This window comes from Mustela nigripes, chromosome 9, assembly GCF_022355385.1.
Source record: "Mustela nigripes isolate SB6536 chromosome 9, MUSNIG.SB6536, whole genome shotgun sequence".
In the NCBI taxonomy this organism is placed as follows: domain Eukaryota; kingdom Metazoa; phylum Chordata; class Mammalia; order Carnivora; family Mustelidae; genus Mustela; species Mustela nigripes.
Genome location: NC_081565.1, coordinates 81796474 through 81816174, shown reverse-complemented (window position 1 = coordinate 81816174; position 19701 = coordinate 81796474). Strand labels below are relative to the sequence as shown.

General features: G+C 39.4%; 1 protein-coding gene and 1 non-coding gene across 2 annotated transcripts in view; both read left to right on the top strand.

The window, feature by feature from the left end:
- The window catches only part of PGM5 (phosphoglucomutase 5), a 196866-nt gene that overhangs the window by 83689 nt on the left and 93476 nt on the right, over positions 1-19701 (top strand). The gene's annotated exons all lie outside the window — the stretch shown is intronic.
- LOC132025303 (U4 spliceosomal RNA) lies at positions 1878-2019 on the top strand. The gene has a single exon (XR_009406540.1). It is a non-coding gene; the product is annotated as a U4 spliceosomal RNA (small nuclear RNA).

Genomic DNA, 19701 nt, shown 5'->3' with positions numbered 1-19701 from the left:
TTTCTTTCTTTCTTTCTTTCTTTCTTTCTTTCTTTCTTTCTTTCTTTCTTTCTTTCTTTCTTTAAGATTTTATTTATTTATTTGACCAAGATTGCAAGTAGGCAGAGCAGCAGGCAGAGAGAGAGGGGGAAGCAGGCTCTCTGCTGAGCAGAGAGCCCAATGCAGGACTTGATCCCAGGACCCTGAGATCATGACCTGAGCTAAAGGCAGAGGCTTAGCCCAGAGCCACCCAGGCACCCGAAACTTATGGAATTTCTATGAGTATTTATGTTTTGAAGAGTGCACCCCATTACATCATGACTACATTACGGGGAGGGTGGTGTCTGTGGTGCGGTGCTGGGTTCAGATACCAGCTCTGTTACATACTGGTTGTGTGGTCTTGGGCAAATCTAACTTTCCGTCTTTTGCTTTCTTCATCTACAAAATGAAGATGGAAATTATCTTGCTTTCAGTTCTTCTTTTGGTCCAAGATACATGGGTGGAACATTTCAGTGTCTGCTCCAGTAATTATACTATTATAAGGACTCCACCAGCCTTGTAAGTTTCATGTGAAGTTAATACTCTAATGCATTCTTTGCACATAGTAAGCTTCCAATCAGGTTTATTTACCTTTATTACCTTAAGGATCTCAAGAAAATATTAATTCTCTGCCTCTAATGAGAGACGGAGCTCTAATTAAACTAAATGTAGGCCGATTGTGTGACATTGTGGGTTTTTTTTTTTTTCCATTTCTAGAGCAGTAAATACAAGCACATGTTAAAAACAGTCAACCAACCAACCAACCAACCAACTACTCAGCCAGCCAACCAGAATATCAAATAAGTTTCTAAAGCAGTAGTGACACTTAACTAGCCTTCCCACTAACACAGAATTCTTAAACGTATCAGAGAGTTAATCCAAACTTCCAGTTAATACTCTCCCTTCAAGCAGTATCTGTTGTTCTCATATCCCACATAAGACAAAATCCACTGCCCCACAGTGGTCTTTGTCAGTCTTTTTAAAGTCAAAAGAAACAGTGGATTTTGGAATGAATAGTGCATGAGGTGGTGAGAAATGTCCTCCAGGTACAATTTTTCATTGGTTCCTATGACTTACAGTGTCTTGGATTAAAGAGCACGCATTCTGGTTGTCCCTACATCTGGAGAACAACAGGCCACAGTTTTTCTCAGGCCTCTATCCCAGAGTTTAATAGCTGTCACTGTTTAAAATCTTAGAGATAATCTACACTGTTCCAATTTAAGACAATTTCTTTTTATCCTGTTTTCCACACCCATCCTTTGAACGAGAGCCAGGTATGGATGTGAACCCCCGCAATCCTGTTACACAAAGAACACCAGTGATCTAAACCACTCAGTGTTTTTGTTGCTGGGAGGAGGAACACTTAATCTGGGTTGGTTATTGTTGGTTTTATTCTCTTAATAGCATTGGGCTTTCTTTGAGAGGCAAAACCCAATTGAAGAACTTCTGTTGTTATCTTTTTTTTTTCTTCTCAAATTAGAGAGAGAGAAGGAGTTAAGGAAGGGGGAGAAGGAAAGAGAATCTTAAGCAGGTTCCATGCCATTGCAGAGCCTGTTTGGGGGCTTGAGCTCATGACCCTAAGATCATGACCTGAGCCAAAGTCAAGAGTCAGGTGCTCAACTGACTGAGCCACTCGGGTGCCCCAACTTTCTGGTTATTGGGGAAATCTCAGATTTCCTTTCCCATACCTAGAAATGTATGTACTTGGGTCCTCCATATCTCGTTACTTTTATGATCAAAAATAAAGATAGCCAGAAAGTTTGAAAACTTTGAGACAATCGTTCTTTCTAATCAGAAGATTACTTTCTCATTTAATTATTTCTTTGTATTTAATTTGTCTTTTGAACTTAGAGTAACTCTGCTTTGTGCAGAGGCAGTGGCATAACCAATGAAGTTTATCTGAGACGTGATTATTGCTAATGGAAATTTGAGTAGTCAACCAGAATTTGCATGTATGCATCAAAATGTATACTTTCTCAATATATTGTTTTTAGCAATAAATTTTACACCATGGCTCTCTTTTCCCTCCAGATTTATAGGGATATAGTGCACATGTAACATTGTGCAGGCTTCAGGTACAAATGTGATGATTTCATATCCATGTATTTTGAGAAGTGATGACCACAGTAAGGTTAGCACACCCGTCACCTCAACACCACTCTTTGTGTGTGCAGTGAGAACTTTTAAGATCTGTCCACTTGGCAACTTCCTAATATACAATATAATATCACTACCATAGTCACGATGCTGTACCTTCCATCCTCAGAACGTGTAACTGAGATGTTTGTACCCTTTGACCACCTTCCCCCATTCCCTCCCACCCTGGCAATCACCAATCTATCTGCTTCTATGAGTTCAGTTATTTTAAGATTCATGTAAGTGAGATCATATCATATTTCTCTTCCTGTGTCTTGCTTCACTCAGCATAACACCCTCAAGTTTCATCCATCTTGTTGCAACAGGCAGGGTTTCCTATTTTTTTATGATTCACTAATATTCCAGTGTGTGTGTGTGTGTGTGTGTGTGTGTGTGTGTGTGTGTATGCATGCATGTCTGCATGTGTTTTCTTGACATTTCATCTGTCATTAGACTCTTAGATCGTTCCCATGTCTTGGCTACTGTAAGCAGCGCTGCAGTGAACATAGGAGTGCAGATATCTCTTCAAGATAGTGATTCATTTCCTTCTGATTAATACCCAGAAGCAAAATTGCTGGATCACTTGGTATTTCTATTTTTAATTGTTTGAGGAATCCCTATGCTGTTTTCCATGGTAGTTGCACCAGTTTACCTTCCTACCAACAGAGTACAAGGGCTCCCTTTTCTCCACATCCTTGCCAGCACCTTTTATCTCTGGTCTTTTTGATAACCGTTGTTCTACCAGACGCAAGGTAATATCTCATTGTAGTTTTGATTTGTATTTTCCTGATGATTAGTGGGGTTTGTCAAACAGCTTTTCATGTACCTGTTGGTATTTATGTAACTTCTTTGAAAAAAATGTCTGTTTGGGACCTTTACTCATTTTCTGGTTATTGGGGAAATCTCAGATTTCCTTTCCCATACCTAGAAATGTATGTACTTGGGTCCTCCATATCTCGTTACTTTTATGATCAAAAATAAAGATAGCCAGAAAGTTTGAAAACTTTGAGAGTTCTTTTGGTATTGAGTTTTCTGAGTTCCTTATGTATTTTGGATTTTATTGATTTTTAAAAAGAATTTATTTATTTATTTGACAGAGAGAGATCACAAGTAGGCAGAGAGAGAGAGAGAGAGGGAGAGGAGGAAGCAGGCTCCCCACTGAGCAGAGAGCCCGATGCAGGACTCGATCCCAGGACCCTGAGATCATGACCTGAGCCAAAGGCAGAGGCTTAACCCACTGAGCCACCCAGGCACCCCATATTTTGGATTTTAATATATTACCAGATACATAGTTTGCAAGCATTTTCTTTCATTCTGTAGGTTCCATTTCCATTTTAATTGTGGTTTGTTGTTGTTGTTTTTTGTTTTGGTTTGTTTGCTGTGCAGGAGTGGCTTCATTTGTTATATTTCCATTTGTTTATTTTTGCTTGTGTTGCTTATGCTCTTGGTATCATAGCCAAAAAAAAAAAAAATAATTGCCAGGACCAATATAAAGGAATATTGTCCTTGTGTTTTCTTCTAGGAGTTTTATGGTTTTGAGTCTTCTATTTCAAGTGAATTTTTGTGAGTGTTTTAAGACAGGCATCCAGTTTCATACTTTTGCATGTAAATTTCTAATTTTCCCAACACCATTTGTTGAGGGGATTGTCTTTTCCCTGTCGAGTATTTTTGACTCCCTTGTTGACCATGTATTAGTTGACCATATACGCATGGGTTCATTTCTGGGCCCTTGCTTCTGTTCATTTTGTCTATGTGTCTATTTTTATGCCAGTTCCATACTGTTTTGTTTACTATAACTTTGTAATATACTTTGAAATCAGGAAGTGTGATGCATCCATCTTTGTGGCTCCCTTCTCCCCCCACCCCCTACCCCCAAAGTTTATTTGGCTCTTCAGGGTATTTTGTGGTTCTGTAAGAGTTTTATGATTGTTTTCTATTCCTTTGAAAAATTCTTTTGGAATTTTGACAGGGATTTCATTGAATATTGGGTATTGGGTTGTATGGATATTTTAACAATGTTAATTTTCAGGTTTATGATCATGGAGTATCTTTCTGTTTATTTGTGTCTTCTTCAATTTTCTTCATCAGTGTTTAATAGCTTTCAGTGTACTTACAGTTTTTACTTGCTTGGTTAAATTTGCTTCTAAGAATTTCATTCTTTTTGATGCTATTATAAATGGAATAATTTTCTTTATATTCAAATAGTTTGTTGTTAATGTATAGAAACACAACTGATTTTTGTATGTTAATCTTATATACTGCAGTTTTACTGAATTCGTTGATTAGTTTTAATAGTTTTTTGGATTAAAGTTTTGCGTTTTTGTTTTTTGTTTTTTTTTTTTTGTCTTCAGGGTTTCCTCTATATAAGATCATGTTAATCTGTAGAGACAATTTTACTTCTTCCTTTTTTATTTGGATGTCTTTTGTTTCCTTTTCTTGCCTGATTGCTCTGGCTGAGACTTCCAATATTCTGTTGAAGAGGAGTGGTGAGGGTAGGCACCTTTGTCATATTCCTGATCTTAGAGCAGAAGTTTTCAACCGTTCACTATTGAGTGTGATAGTAACTGTGGCTTTTCATATATGATCTTTATTTTGTTGAGCTATATTTCTTGAATACCCACTTTGTTAAGAGTTTTTATCATGAAAGGATGTTGGGTTTTGCCAAATTCTTTTTCTATATCTTTTGAGATGTTCATATTATTTTTATCATTCATTATACTAGTGTGATGTTATTATATTGATTCATTTGCATATATTGAGGTATCTTTGCATCCCAGGGATGAGTCCCAGTTGATCAGGGTTTATGATCCTTTCAATATGTTGTTGAATTTGGGTTGCTAGCATTTTGTTGGGGATTTTTAATCTGTATTAATTGGAGATATTGGTCTGAGCTTTTATTTCTTGTAGTGTCCTTATCTAGCTTTGGCATCAGGGCACTGTTTGCCTCATAAAATGTGCTTGGAAGTGTTCCCTTCTATTTAGTTTTTTGGAAGAGTTTGACAAAGATTGGTATTAGTTCTTCTTTAAATATTTGGTGGAATTCACCAGTTGAAATCATTTGATCCTGGGCTTTCTTTGCTGAGAGGCTTTTGATTAGTGAGTCAAACGTCTTACTTGTTGGTCTAGTCACATTTTTTTGTATTGTCATGATTCAGTCTCAGTAGGTTGTGTGTTTCTAGGAGTCTTTCCATTTCTCCTAAGTTGTCCAATTCGCTGGCATAAAGTTGTTCACAGTAGCTTCTTACGATCCTTTGTATTTCTATGGTATCAGTTGTAATGTCTCTTCTTTCATTTCTGATTTTATTTATTTGAGTCCTCTCTCTTCCTTTCTTGGTGAGTCTAGCTAAAGGCTTGTCAATTTTGTTTATGTGTTCAAGGAACCAACTCTTAGTTTTGCTCATCTTTTCTATTGTTTTCCTGTTGTCTATTTCCTTTTTTTTTAAATTAATTAATTAATTTATTTTTTTAAAAATTTTTTATTTTTTATAAACATATATTTTTATCCCCAGGGGTACAGGTCTGTGAATCACCAGGTTTACACACTTCACAGCACTCACCAAAGCACATACCCTCCCCAATGTCCATATTTCAGTTATTTCTGCGTTAATCTTTATTATTTCCCTCCTTCTGCTAACTTTGGGCATCATTTGCTCTTCTTTATCTGGTTCCTTGAGGCATAATGTTAAGCTGTTTAATTGAGAGCTTTCTTCTTTCTTAGTGTGTGCATTTATAACTATATACTTTCCTCTTAGAAATGCTCTTTTACCTCCCATAACTTTTGTTATGCTTTGTTTCTATTTTTGTTTGTCTCAAGACATTTTAAAATTTTTATTTTGATTTAGTCTTTGTTCTAGTGGTTGTTCAAACGTGTGTTTAATTTTCATATATTTAAGAATGTTCCAGCTTCCTTTCTTTTACTCATTTATAATTCCGTATCACTGTTGAAAATATACTTGATATAATTTCTGTCTTCTTACATTTGCTTGGACCTGTATTGTGGCCTTACATGATCTGTCTTGGAAAATGTCTTGTGTGTGCTCGAAAATACTATGTATTCTATTGCTGTTGGATCGAATACTCTGTATATATCTGTTAGGTCCATTTGGTCTATAGTGTTATTCAGATCTGCTGTTTTCATATTGATCCTCAGCTTGGCTCTTTTAAAGACAATTTTATGTGTATCATACCTGCCTCTTCTCCTAGAATATATTAGAGCTTCAAGAAATTTTGTCCTTATGTGACCAGGTGTCAGGGCAGTGTGACATTCAAAGAAGCAACAAAAAGCCAATGAAAAGTCCATGAGAGACTATGGACTCTGAAAAACAATCTGAGGGTTTTGAAGGGGCGGGGGGGTGGGAGGTTGGGGTACCAGGTGGTGGGTATTAGAGAGGGCACGGATTGCATGGAGCACTGGGTGTGGTGCAAAAACAGTCAACTGTTACGCTGAAAATAAAAAAAATTTAAAAAAAGACCTAGAACTACCCTATTAAAAAAAGAGTGGTTCTTAATTTTGCTTGCAGTTCTAGGAACACATTAAAAGGGATCAATATACAGATCTTAGCCATCTTGCCTAAGATTCTTATTACCCTGCTACTTTCTCATTGCTGAAGCCCTCCTGGAGCTTTTCTTCTCCACTTTCTCTCTTCCACTACTCCCCAGTGCTCTCCACTCTTCTTTCACCGATTGGGGTCAGTCCTTCTAGTCCTACCTCTTTCTTCTTATCCTCTTGATTCTGTGTCACAGGAATGCAGCAATTAAGTTGGCAAGAGACAAAATATCCCTTTAGAGGGTGGGCAAAGAGGAGACACTGAGCAGGCGGGGACAATATTATCTTTGCTGGGGAGCAGAGGCCTCAAGTGTTCATAGTGAAACCAGGAATACTCAATAATAAATTTTGTCTGTGTCTCAAAAGCATTTTTAAAAAAGAGCCCAAGGATTTAATGCAGCTATTAAAGTTCTTGCTCTACTTAGCTTAGGGTAAGCTTTCCAAAAGAGGCAACCCATCCATAGTTCTTGAGCCCATGGCATTGGAATGTGCACTTGGAAAAAACCTCAGGTAATACACTTAACAATATGCTTCTAGAATTATAGCAGATAGAGGGTCAAAATGTACAATGAAGAGTCTAAGCCTATTCCACTTATGAGGAGGTGGATTTTCTAGGATGTTGCTGTGGTTTTCCAGAATTTCCCTCTAGGAATAGCTAAAAGAGGCAGTGGTTGGAAAGGAAGTGCTAGGGAGAATGAAAATTGGGTTTGAACAGCATTTTTTGTAAGATGGGGAGAATATCATTTTCCGCATCAAAGAGTGGAGGGGTGGTGGTGGCTGCTGGGGATCGCTCCAAACCCAGAGCCTCCCCATCCAGTGCTCCCCTGGGAGCTCCCAAGTTGCTCACGTGTCAGCTCTTTGCAGCCCAGGAACCTTTCTTGCATGCATGTTGCCTCAGGTTATTGGCATACTGCATGGGTTATTTTATTATTCTTGATGGGGTCTTTTTGTTGTGATGCTTTTGTTTTTAAAAAAATCCCTTTCTCTCTATATAACCACTATTAACAGTGGTCTGTGGCCTTTCAAACATTACATACATGCAGAGTTTTAGTTTGTGTTTTTAAACAAACAAAAAATGAGGTCATACTCACTTTGATTTTTAAATTTCTTCTTTTTTTCACTTTAGACTTGTCATGAATATCCATGTCGGAATATTGAAGTATAATTTATTCCTTTTAACAACTGTTTATCTCATTGCGTGATGATAGACTCTTAGACTCAGTAATTCCCCTATTGCTGGATGTGTTACTTCCAGCTTTTCACTCTCCACATGATGGTGTAAGGATTGTCCTGTGCAGCGAGGGCAGAGTATGACAATCTCTGAGTTCCAATGGACCAGGAATCTTACATTTACAAATTAATGTTGCCCAGTTTCAGGGGATTATTTAGGGCTGTTCCAAAGCAGTATAAAATTCTCCTGATTGAGCTTTGATTAATAAACAAATCCACTCACTCCCTATGGAAGATTCTTTTGAGACATTTAAACTGTAAATTTTTCTCTTAGAGCTTTTTGAGAACTGAGAGACACTGCTGAACAAGCTTGCATTTGGGCCAGATTTTATTTGTCCAGTTCAAATTGGTTTGATGCCTGTGTGTTTATGTGTGCCCTGAAACATTCCCCAGTACTTGCATAGGGCACGTTTGACTTGTTGGCCAATGTGCAGATTTGGTTTAATCAAGTTCCAAGTTAGATATAGCACTCACGTGGTAGTGATCTTTCATGTAAAGCCTATGTTTTCCTCACTGAACCTTGGATAAATCAAATGCACAGATAAAATAAAGAGTTTGGGAGAGATGTTGGTTTGGTTTCTTTCATCCTTCTGCTTACTAAAGACCCAGAGCCAAAAGAAGGAGAAACATAGAGTAATAAGGATTATACTGTTTATTTGCTTAGCTGAATGTGCCTGTAGATGTCTGGAACCATCCTCTATAAAATATAGTATTTACCAGCTCTTATGAGTCTCTTAAGGAAACAATCCTGGTTCAACATAGAAAATATTGAAGTGCAAATCTGAAATCTATTCAAACCAATGTTGAGACGGTTTAGAATATGCATTGGTAGATTACTTTTAGACCTACTATATAAAAGATTATATAGATTATAGATATATAAAGATTATATATATAAATACCTTGCTACTTAGCTGAGGTACAAAACTTGGTGTTAGAATTTTTATCCTTCTGTGATATTGGATCCCAATCAGGGTGAGTACACATCCAAATAAGTTATTATGACTTACATGCCAAAGAACAGTAGTAATTTGATTTTTATAAATGAACGTGAGCCCTAATAGATTTGCCCAAGAATGGACAACCAGCTCAGTGTGGCCTATTCACAGACTGGTCATTATCCTTTGAAATAGAGCAAAAAGCTCTTCACAATCAGGGAATACCAACATTATCAGATGCTTTTTAATAATCTTGAATTTAGTCATTTCAATATGTAAGAATCCTCCTTGAGCAGGAGCAGAAGATTGTAGGTCCTGAGGTAGAAGGAAACTGGGGGGGCCATTTGTCATCATTATTGATTAGAAGTTACATGTAAGTAAGAGTAATGAGAAAGGAGAGCCTACAAAGTCAAGTTTAAATGTGCATATTAAATAGAAGGTGAGTAAGTCAATGAGAAAGAGAGATGACCAGCCATGACAGACTATATACCCTCCTTGGATTCTGAACAACATATGGTTCTGAAGCCTGGTTGTTCCGTGTTCCCCTAGATTTCTTTTAGGCCTTGGCCTCAAGGTTGAAATTTCTGTGTTCTCATTCTCAAATATATCCTTACAAACTACTTCATCCTGCAATATCCCACTGTATATTTGAGATAATTTGAGTCAAGACTATGTTCCTTGCAACTGGAAAAGCTAGGTTAAAAACTTGCATCATTAACTGGGAAGAAACCAAGGCTTAAGGTCATATTCTAGTAACTTAAGGGGCTGGTATTCAGATCCGTACTTACGTGACTTCAGGGTCATGTATGATGTATTTCCAGACACATTCAGGTGTTTAACTCTGATAGCAGTATGCTATCACGAGTTAAGTGAACCAGTTTGGAACCAAGTGTGAATTAAATGAAATTCCATCTGTATTAATGAGTTTCATCACTAAAATTAAAATATGGTATTATTGATAATAATTAAGAACTGTCTTGTTGGGGCGCCTGGGTGGCTCAGCGGTTTAAGCCTCTGCCTTCAGCTCAGGTCATGATCTCAGGGTCCTGGGATGGAGCCCCGCATCGGGCTCTCTGCTCAGCGGGGGGCCTGCTTCCCCCTCTCTCTCTGCCTGCCTCTCTGCCTGCCTCTCTGCCTACTTGTGCTCTCTGTCTATCAAATAAATAAATAAATAAATAAATAAATAAATCTTAAAAAAAAAAAAAAGAACTGTCTTGTATATGAAAATGTTTATAGCATACATTTCACTTCCTTAGCCCCGTCAGGTCACGTCTCTTTGAAATTAAAGTCCAATGAGATGTGCCACATACTCTTCAGTAACCTGCAAATTAAAAATTCTTGGCAACAGAAATTCATGATTATTTTTGAGATTTTTCTCTCTTTTACTAGTTTCCTCCCCTTGTTTCATCTACTCTGGTTCTTACTGAAAGAAGAGGCTGTGATGAAAGATATTATATGTAGGGAACAGGAAGCTTAGCAAGTTCCATGAAATGATATGCCTTAAAAAGTAGGGAGTTCTTAGTAATACCTCAGAACGCCAGCTATAAGACCTGGGCAGGAGTCACAGAACAGCTATTTGAGGACTTTGAAAAGCCGATAGTAGTGGATTGGGGAAGAAGACCAGGACTCTAAGCCTCATCAAAGTAGTGGTAAGTTTACCATTTCTGTGTTTTTGCTGTTGTCCAGCTTGACCTCAGTGCAATCTGAATGAAACCTAGAAGTCAACACCAGCATGGGTAGAATTCCAGGAGAATTTCTCTAGTTTAGAGACAGAATGTGAGGAAATTTCCCATTTTTCTTTTCTCCTTTTTTCCTTTCTTTTCTTCATCTGTTGTACCATAGTTCTGAAGCAGTCCTCGGGTAGCAGTGGTAGTGGAGTAAGATGGCTGGCAGGAACCCCAAACCGGAAGTGGTTCTGAGAGAGTCGGGAAAAGCATCACTGCTTCTCTCCCTTCCCCCGTCTTCCCACCACTTGGCTCTCTCTCCTCACGGGAACAGGGACAGGCATGGGAAGCATATGACCGAATAGAGTAATAAGACTCCAACTTTTTTGTCAGGGTACTAGAACAACCGCAGGGAATCAAAAGAGAGGATGGATTCAGGGGAAATTATTAGAGTTATCTATGAACTACTGGACTCATTCTTTAGCTGAGCATAACGTACATCTGACCCCAAACTGTATACATAGACTTTGAAAACTCAACCATACTGCAAAGTCTTTGAAAACCGAAATTTTGTTGGCTTAATTTACTAAAAAGTCATCACAATCCTAAATGTATATGCTCCTAATAATGAAACTTCAAAGTACATGAAACAACAATGGATAGAACAGAAAGGAGAAACAGAAATCTAGAATTCTAGTTGGAGACATTGTTAATCTCTCAGAAACTTGAACAACAGACAAAGACAGATTAGACAGAAAATCAGCAAGGGTATGGAAATACTGAAGAAAATTATCTTTCAACTGGATCAAATTGACATTTATAGAACACTCTAATCATCAGCACAATATATATTCTTTTCAAGTGCAGGGAACATTTACCAAGGTAAATCCTATTCTGGGCCATTAAAACAAAACCAACGAAGTGTAAAAGAATTGAAACCATGCAAAATATGTTCCCAGACTATAAATGAATTAGACTAAAAATTGATTACAGAAAAATAGCAGAAAAAAAATCTCTAAACACTTGGAAATTAAACAACATTCTTCTAAGTAAGCTATGTGTCAAAAAGAAACTTCCAAGGAAAATTAAAAAATGTTTTGAACGAAATGAAAATGAAAATACAACTCATAAAAAATTGTGGAATGCAGATAAAGCAGTACTGAGGGGGGAAATTGTAGCAGCAAATGCTTACATTAAAAAAGAAGACAGTTTCTAAATTGTAATCTAGGCTTGCACTGCAAGAAACTAGAAGAAAAGATAGCCAAGTAAATACAAAGCAAGAAGGAAAGAAAATAAAGATCCCAATAAAATCAGTGATATTGAAAACAGTAGAACAAGAAGAAAAATCAATAAACCAAAAGCTAGTTATTTGAAAGATGAATAAAACCGATAATATAGCAAGATCGACAAAGAGAAAAAGAAATACACAAATCATGAATATCAGGGAGGAAAATATCACTACCGAGCTTACAGACATTAAAGGGATGATACAAACTACTCTTCGTGAATAAGTTCAACAACTTAGTTGAGATGATTGAGACCTCAAAAAACAAATTATCAACACTCACCAAAATTAAATAGATAACTTGAATATTTTATGGCTCCTAAAGAAATTGAATCTGTAGTTTAAATCCTCCCCCAAAATAAACTTGTAAGTGCAGACAGATACACTGATGATTTTTTCCAAATAGCCAATAAATTCTTCATAGTCTCTTCCAGAAAACAGAAAAGGGTGAAATACTTCTAAACTTATTTTATGAGGCCAGAATTATTCTGACACTAAAACCAGACAAATATGGCACAAGAAGAGAAAGATAGAGATCACTATCCTTTACTAACATATATATATATATATAAAATCCTTAACAAAATATTAACGTAACAAATCCAACAATATATAGAAAGAAAAATCTGGGGTTTATCCTGAGAATGTGAGACTGGTTTAATATTCACAAACCAATCAAGGCAATCCACTCTATTAGCAGTTTAAAGAAGACAAACCACACACTCATATCAACTGAGACTGATAATCATTTGATGGAAAGTCATCTATTTAAACTAGTTCTTTGGTCTATAAAGGGCTTCTACAAAAAAAGATCAGCTAAAATTATTTTTAGTGGTGAAACACTGAATGTTTCCCCTTATGATCAGGAACACGAGAAGTTTGTCTACTCTCACTACTACTATTCAACATTATACTGGGAGTAACTGCCAAAATGATAAGGTGTGAAAAGGAATTAAAAGGCATATAGAGTGAAAAGAAAGAAGGCCATTTTTATTCACAGATGATATGATTGTCTACATAGAAAATCCTGAGGAATGCCCCAAAAAAGTCCTAAAGCTAAGAAAGGAAAATCGGAGAATACAAACTGAACACTTGAACACCAATTATATTTCTTTTTTTTTCTTTTAAGATTTTTAAAATTTATTTGAGAGAGAGAGAGTGCACGCACGTGAGCTCACCGTCCAAGGGTAGAAGCAAAGGGAGAGGGAGAAGCAAATTTCCTGCTGAGCATGGATCCCAATGTAGGACTTGATCCCAGGACCCTGAGATCATGACCTGACCTGGAGGCACTTGCTTAACCAACTGAGCCACCCAGATGCCCCACCGATTATATTTCTGTATGCCATCAGTGTTTAGTTGAAAACTGAAATGAGAAAAAGCAATATTATTTACAGTTGTGAAAAAAAGTGAAAAATTTGGCTATAAACATAATAAAATATATAGAATCTATATTCTGAAAACATTGTTAAAAAATATGAAAATTAAGGGATATACCCTGTTTCCATGGATTGGAAGATTCAGTGTAGCAAAGGTGTCACTTATCTTCTGATTACGAGTGATCCATAGATTTAATGCATTTCCAGTAAACATTTCTACAAGACTTTGGTAGATATAGACAGATCGACTTTAAAATTTTTATGGAAAGAAGGAGCTAGAACAAGTAAAGAAGATAAAGCTGGGAGAGTCACATTGTTTAATTAGCAGAAAGCAAAAGGCATTGGCTAAGGGATGGACATAGAGATCAATGAAACAGAATAGAGAATCTAGACATTGACATGAATAAATAGGGCCAGCTAATTTTTGACCAAAGTGTTAAAGTAATTCATAGGAGAAACAATAATTTTTTCAGCATATTGGAAGAGTTGGAACTGTCAAAACAGTTAAGAATGAGATCTAGAGGGCGCCTGGGTGGCTCAGTGGGTTAAGCCGCTGCCTTCGGCTCAGGTCATGATCTCAGGGTCCTGGGATCGAGTCCCACATCGGGCTCTCTGCTCAGTGGGGAGCCTGCTTCCTCCTCTCTCTCTCTGCCTGCCTCTCTGCCTACTTGTGATCTCCCTCTGTCAAATAAATAAATAAAATCTTTTAAAAAAAAAAAGAATGAGATCTAGAGAGGATTTATGGGTGTCAGATAAGCACATGAAAAGATACTCCACATCATTAGCTTTTAGGAGATGCAAACTGAAACTAGAATGGGATATGACTACGTAACAATGAGAATGGCTAAAATAACAAATACTGATCCCAAGTGATGACAGAGATGTATATCATTTGGAGCATCTTACATACTGCTGGTAGGAATGCAAAATGGGATGCACGTCCACCCTGGAAAACAGGTTGTCAGTTGCTTATTAAGTAGATTATTAGCACGTGATTCTGTAATCCCACTCCTATACATTTGCCCTAGAGAATAAAGCATTATGTTCACACAAAAACCTGGACACAGATAATTATAACAGCTTTATTCATAACATTGCCCAAATCGGAAACACCCAGTGTCCTTCAACAGGTGAATAGATAAATATGTGAATATTTATTATTTGTTATTATGTGTGATATGTATGCCACGAAATACTACTTGACCATAAACTGGGACTAGTGATATCCACAACAACTTGGATGAATCTCAAGTGATTATTCCGAGTGAAGGGCACCTGACCTAAAATGTCATATACCGTGGCATTCCATTTATATGGTACTCAAGAGGACAAAACTCTAGAAAAGAAACCAGAGCGGTGGTGACCAGGGGCTGGGAGTGGGGGACCAATGTGCCTTTGTGAGAGAGTTTCTTGAGGGTGATGGAAATGTTCTGTCTCCTGACTGTGAAGCTAGTTCACATGAATTTATATGTATATGAAAATTCATAGAACAGAACACACTCCAAAGTCCCATTTTATTGTAGGTTTAAAAAAAATTAAAATACATTTCTAAAGTTTTCACCCTTCGTGTTAACGTGCTGTCTGGGTTGTATACCACTTCTCTGGAGCAAACGCTCACTGGTGGGCCTCTTAAGCAACAGAGTTCTGGAGCTCCCCTCCAAAAAGTTAGAACTTATTTTGAAGAAGCACCATAACCAGTAAATAACCTGCAGCAGGAGACAAGCAATGGTTTCAAAGCAAGAGCAGTAGAGAGCTTGAAATTTTGCACTGCTGCCAAGTCAAACAGAAAACACAAATATTTGTATAGCTTTGTAACAAAAGAGTCATATGTGTTTTGGCAAAAAGACCTCTTAATGGCACTCGTGGCTTTACAAGAACTGAGGCTTGCTCCTATTATGTGGAAATTACAGACAGATGTACCGCATGTCAGGGACCATAGGGCTGCCCTGGGGAGAGGACATTAAAGATAAAACCCAGACTGACAAGGAGGGAAATCTGTCTACTTGTGCAGATGTGGTGAGCCCAATAACTTCTTGGCACTGGACCTTGAGATTGCATACACTACTTAGAAGCGTCATTGGATCACTTTGCAGTTGTGGGTTCATGAGTATTTCTGTTTTCAGCTGCCCAGATAGTATCTTAAGCCTTTTAGTTTGGGGATGAGGTGTTTGGGGATCAAAAGCAAAATACTTGGCTTTTGGGAAGGAGTAGAGTGGTGGGTATTGATGGAGACTGCGTTTCCAGGAACGTACCCTCCACCCACCTCACTGCAAGGTCACACAAACTCTCAGTTTTTAAAAAGGAGACATTTCACCCCAACTTCCCTTTCTCTTGAATTGAACCCAGCACTTACACATTTATGGTTTGGGGTTAAGGAAGCAGAAGTCAAGTAGGGTCCTTGGCATCTAAGTAAAAAGACCCATTTTAGGTTACTGAAAAAGAATGCACTGGAAGGATAAGGGGGTCATTCTCAGAACCAAAGGAAAAGCTAGTCTCAAAAATAATAGGAACCTGGGTGGCAGGAATTACATGTGGGCAATCTCTTCAGACAGTTGCCCTCTGGATCAAGAAAGAAACTCCATCCATTGTCCCCATCTGTGTTCAATCATATGCTTGCTCTTCGGCCCGAGAAGCAGGGATCACCTTGTGTGACATGCGGTGGAGAAGGGTGCAGTTCCGCAAAAGCAAATTCTATTTCCTTGAAAAGGGGCTGGATATTAGACAGTGAGAAACAACAGTGTCCTGATCTCGCCTGGAGAATGTGTAGATGAGCATAGGCGTGGTGCAGGGAGGGCGGCGGGGGGGGGGGGGCTGTTTGCAGGGGAGGTGTTGGCTGTGATGGCAGAGCCTAGGGACTGACCCAGAACCAGAGGGTCAGCCCCCAGAGGGCCGCGCTGTCAGCTGGCAGTAAGACCCCAGGGCAAGTCAGTTCCTCTGCCAAGAGCTCTGCTTTGTTTATTTAAAGAATAAAGTGGTTGGACTAACTGTTCCCGAAAATCCCTTTTGCTACGAATCTCAGGAGAAGTATACTTTGAGATTGTGTTTTTTAGTTGGGTATAAGATTGTGTTCAACAGGAATTTTTTTTTTTTTTTTGAGTGTTCATAGCACTGATCTCAAATGTGCCTGGGAATCTTAACAGGGGTTGGGCAGGTGGAGATGTCCTTGTTAAAAAATGCAGATTCCATGGCTCTATCCCCAGAGATTTGGGTTCAGTTATGCCAAAGGGAGCCCAGGAATCTGTATTTCAAGCAAAATGGCCAGGTAGTTCTGATGCAGGTGGTCCAGCCTATAGACTTGCTTATCTGCTGTTTGGTTCTCAGAAAGGGAACTGCCCCAGTGGAAGCTGCAGGTACCTAAAAATGTGGGATGTCACGCAACTGGCGTGCTCCTAAAAGCCCCCTCTTCAGCCCAGTAGACAGTGTGGGGATGCTGGGGAGACAGTGGAAGCCAGGGAGGCCAGGGGCTTGCTTACCCAGGTATGAGACACAAAAACCCTGGGCTCTTGGATCATCTGCCCCCTGCTCACTCTTTCTGCCTCAGATGCGGCCACATGACGACCATGTGGGGTAGAGAGATGCCGCGTGTAAATCGACGGCTTTCCTTATTATGAGGATCTTAAATAGAACATTCTCAGGGGAGGACAGGTACTTGGTATCGGCAGTGTGTGATTCCTAAATTTCTGCTCTAAGAAGTTGACCCTCTGGGCTACACCTTCTTGTTAAATACATCTCCTTTGGGGAGTGACCTACAGGGAGGTGTGGCCCACTGTTTTCTGGAGTGTTGTTACCTGTACTGTGCTTTCTACCTGGGAATCTCCAAGTGCATTTTTTTTTTTTTTTTAAGATTTTATTTATTTATTTGTAAGAGAGAGAGAGAGTGAGAGCGAGCACAGGCAGACAGAGTGGAAGGCAGAGTCAGAGGGAGAAGCAGGCTCCCTGCAGAGCAAGGAACCCGATGTGGGACTCGATCCCAGGACGCTGGGATCATGACCTGAGCCGAAGGCAGCTGCTTAACCAACTGAGCCACCCAGGCGTCCCTCCAAGTGCATTTTTCTTTTTCTTTTTCTTTTTCTTTCTTTCTTTCTTCTATTTTTTTTTTAATTTTATTATTATTTTTAAAATTTAAATTCAATTAATTAACATGTAGTGTGTTCTTAGTTTCAGAGGTGGAGTTTGGTGATTCATCGGTTGTGTGTGACACCCAGTGCTCGTTACATCAAATACCCTTCTTAATGCCCATCATCCAGTTACCCCATCCCCTTGCCCACCTCCTCTCCAGCAACCCTCAGTTTGTTTCTTAGAGTTAACAGTCTCTCATGGTTTGTCTCCATCTCTGAATTCGTCTTAACTGCTTTTTTAAAGTACTTGGTTTCAGGGGCACCTGGGTGGCTCAGTCGTTAAGCATCAGCCTTTGGCTCAGATCATGATCCCAGGGTCCTGGGATCGAGTCCTGCATCAGGAAGCCTGCTTCTCTCTCTTCCACTCCCCTGCTTGTGTTCCCTCTCTTGCTGTCTCTCTCTCTCTCTCTCTCTCTCTCTCTCTCTGTCAAATAAATAAATAAAATACTTTAAAAAAAAAGTACTTGGTTTCAGTCAAGGTGCTCCGTGAACACATGCAGTTTGTAGATGGTGAAGGATATGTGTTTATGTGATAAGAGCCTGACTCTTGTTTTACCAGCTTGTACAATGTGCCATTAAAACCTATAGCAGATGCTCAAGCATTCTTTGGCATTCTGAGGCTGGAGAGAAGTCAGGCATTTGGACCAGCATGCGCTCTCAATAGATTCAGAGTCCTGACCCAATGATGGGGAATTACAGCAAGGGCCAACATAGTTTAAATAGTGACATAAATTATCCTTGGATATATCCAAGAAACAACCATTCTGGGAGGACCTTACCATAGTGCTTACCCGTGGGCACCATATGATTTATGGTGTATAAAGCACTTTTCTCTACATTCCAGTCTGATACACCATCTTGTCTTCGGTGGTTCCAGGCTTAGGATGGAGATTGGATAGGAAAACCTTGATCTTGGCTTCTAACAACATGGCTAAGTCCTTTGATAGATAAGAGATAGGAACTCATTGTAGCTGACTGGTCCTCTGTCCTATTTCTGTGTTGTGTTTCAAAGGAAATTGTCCTTTCTTCTCAGATGCTTCATTGGTTGTGTGTACGCCCAGTGTGTGTGTGTGTGTATGTGTGTCTGTGCGTGCATGTGTGTGTGCGCGTGCATGTGTGTGCGTGTGTAGCAGGGAAACAAAGGCCAGGCTAGGAGGGAGAACTGCATGAGGCATAAACTACATGTTTTAAGTCTTGCTTTGCTGTTCTTTTTCTCCGATACATGGGGGGTGGGGCTCTGCATATTCTTTTGGCTTCAAGACTTGTTGAGAGCTGAGAGAGGAACAAAAGTGTTTATTCTTCAGAGTTTAAAAAAAAAAAAGCAACCCTCAGCAAGTATGCGTTCTGTTCCATTAGGTCTTGTACGTCCTTTGCCAGTGAGAAGAGGTTTGTCTCCCTCTCGCTGGTGAAACATCCCCACATCTCCTGATAGACATTCCTCCACTCCCGTGCTTCATAAATTAGCAGGGAGGGTGCTGTTGTCATACTTGACCATATAAGGGGATGAGAGGCCCCGCCGGGATGGGGTTTTGCCGGCATGTCAGAACTGTATATACACTCGAGGCCTTTTAAGGGAACATGGTGCGTGCAGGGAAAACATCCCCAGGCAGCCCATCCATTTTCTTCGCTACTGCAGACTCGGTGCCTGCAAGCTGTGTGTCACTTGGAAGCATAAATCACAGGGGGATGCTGGCGCCCAGCTCGAGGGAGGAAGCCTCAGGACGGCCCTTGCTGCCGGGAGCTGTTGGCATCTCAGTTTTCGCTAAAAGCCCATCCTACAACTTGGCCTTCTGACTTGCCGTGAGAACCTCACCGCAACTTGACATTCACTTGCTCAGCCCCCTCCTGGTTATAAATGGTTACGATGGTGGCAGCAAGGTGACCATGGTCTCCTGAAGATTCCAGATGTGTCTCGTCTGGCTGTAAGGTTTGGCTTGGTACCATGGGAGGTCTCGAGTCCAGAGAGAGCTGGCTTTGAACCACAGGGCTCTCCCTTCCTTGCTCTGAGATCATGGACAAGTTACATAAGCTCTCTGAGCCCCAAAGTCTTCCTCCAAAAATGGGGAACATAAATGGGATCAAATTCACTTTAATGTGCATAGCACACTACTTGACACATAGTAAATGCTTACTAAATGTTAGCTGTTGTGATTATTACTATTACTGCCAGAAGAGACCTATAGTTTTGCTCTTTGCAGCAAGTATTTCAATGATCCCTGCTGCTCTAATACAGTCTGCTTTATGAACGGATTTTCTTTATAGGCCAAACACATCCAGAAGGATCCAGAAGGATCCTTAGAGGCCCTGAAGAATGTCTTGGCATAATTCATTGTAGAGAGAGTGGATTCTGGAATCAGGCAGGTCCAGGCCCGAATTCCTGCCCTGCCACT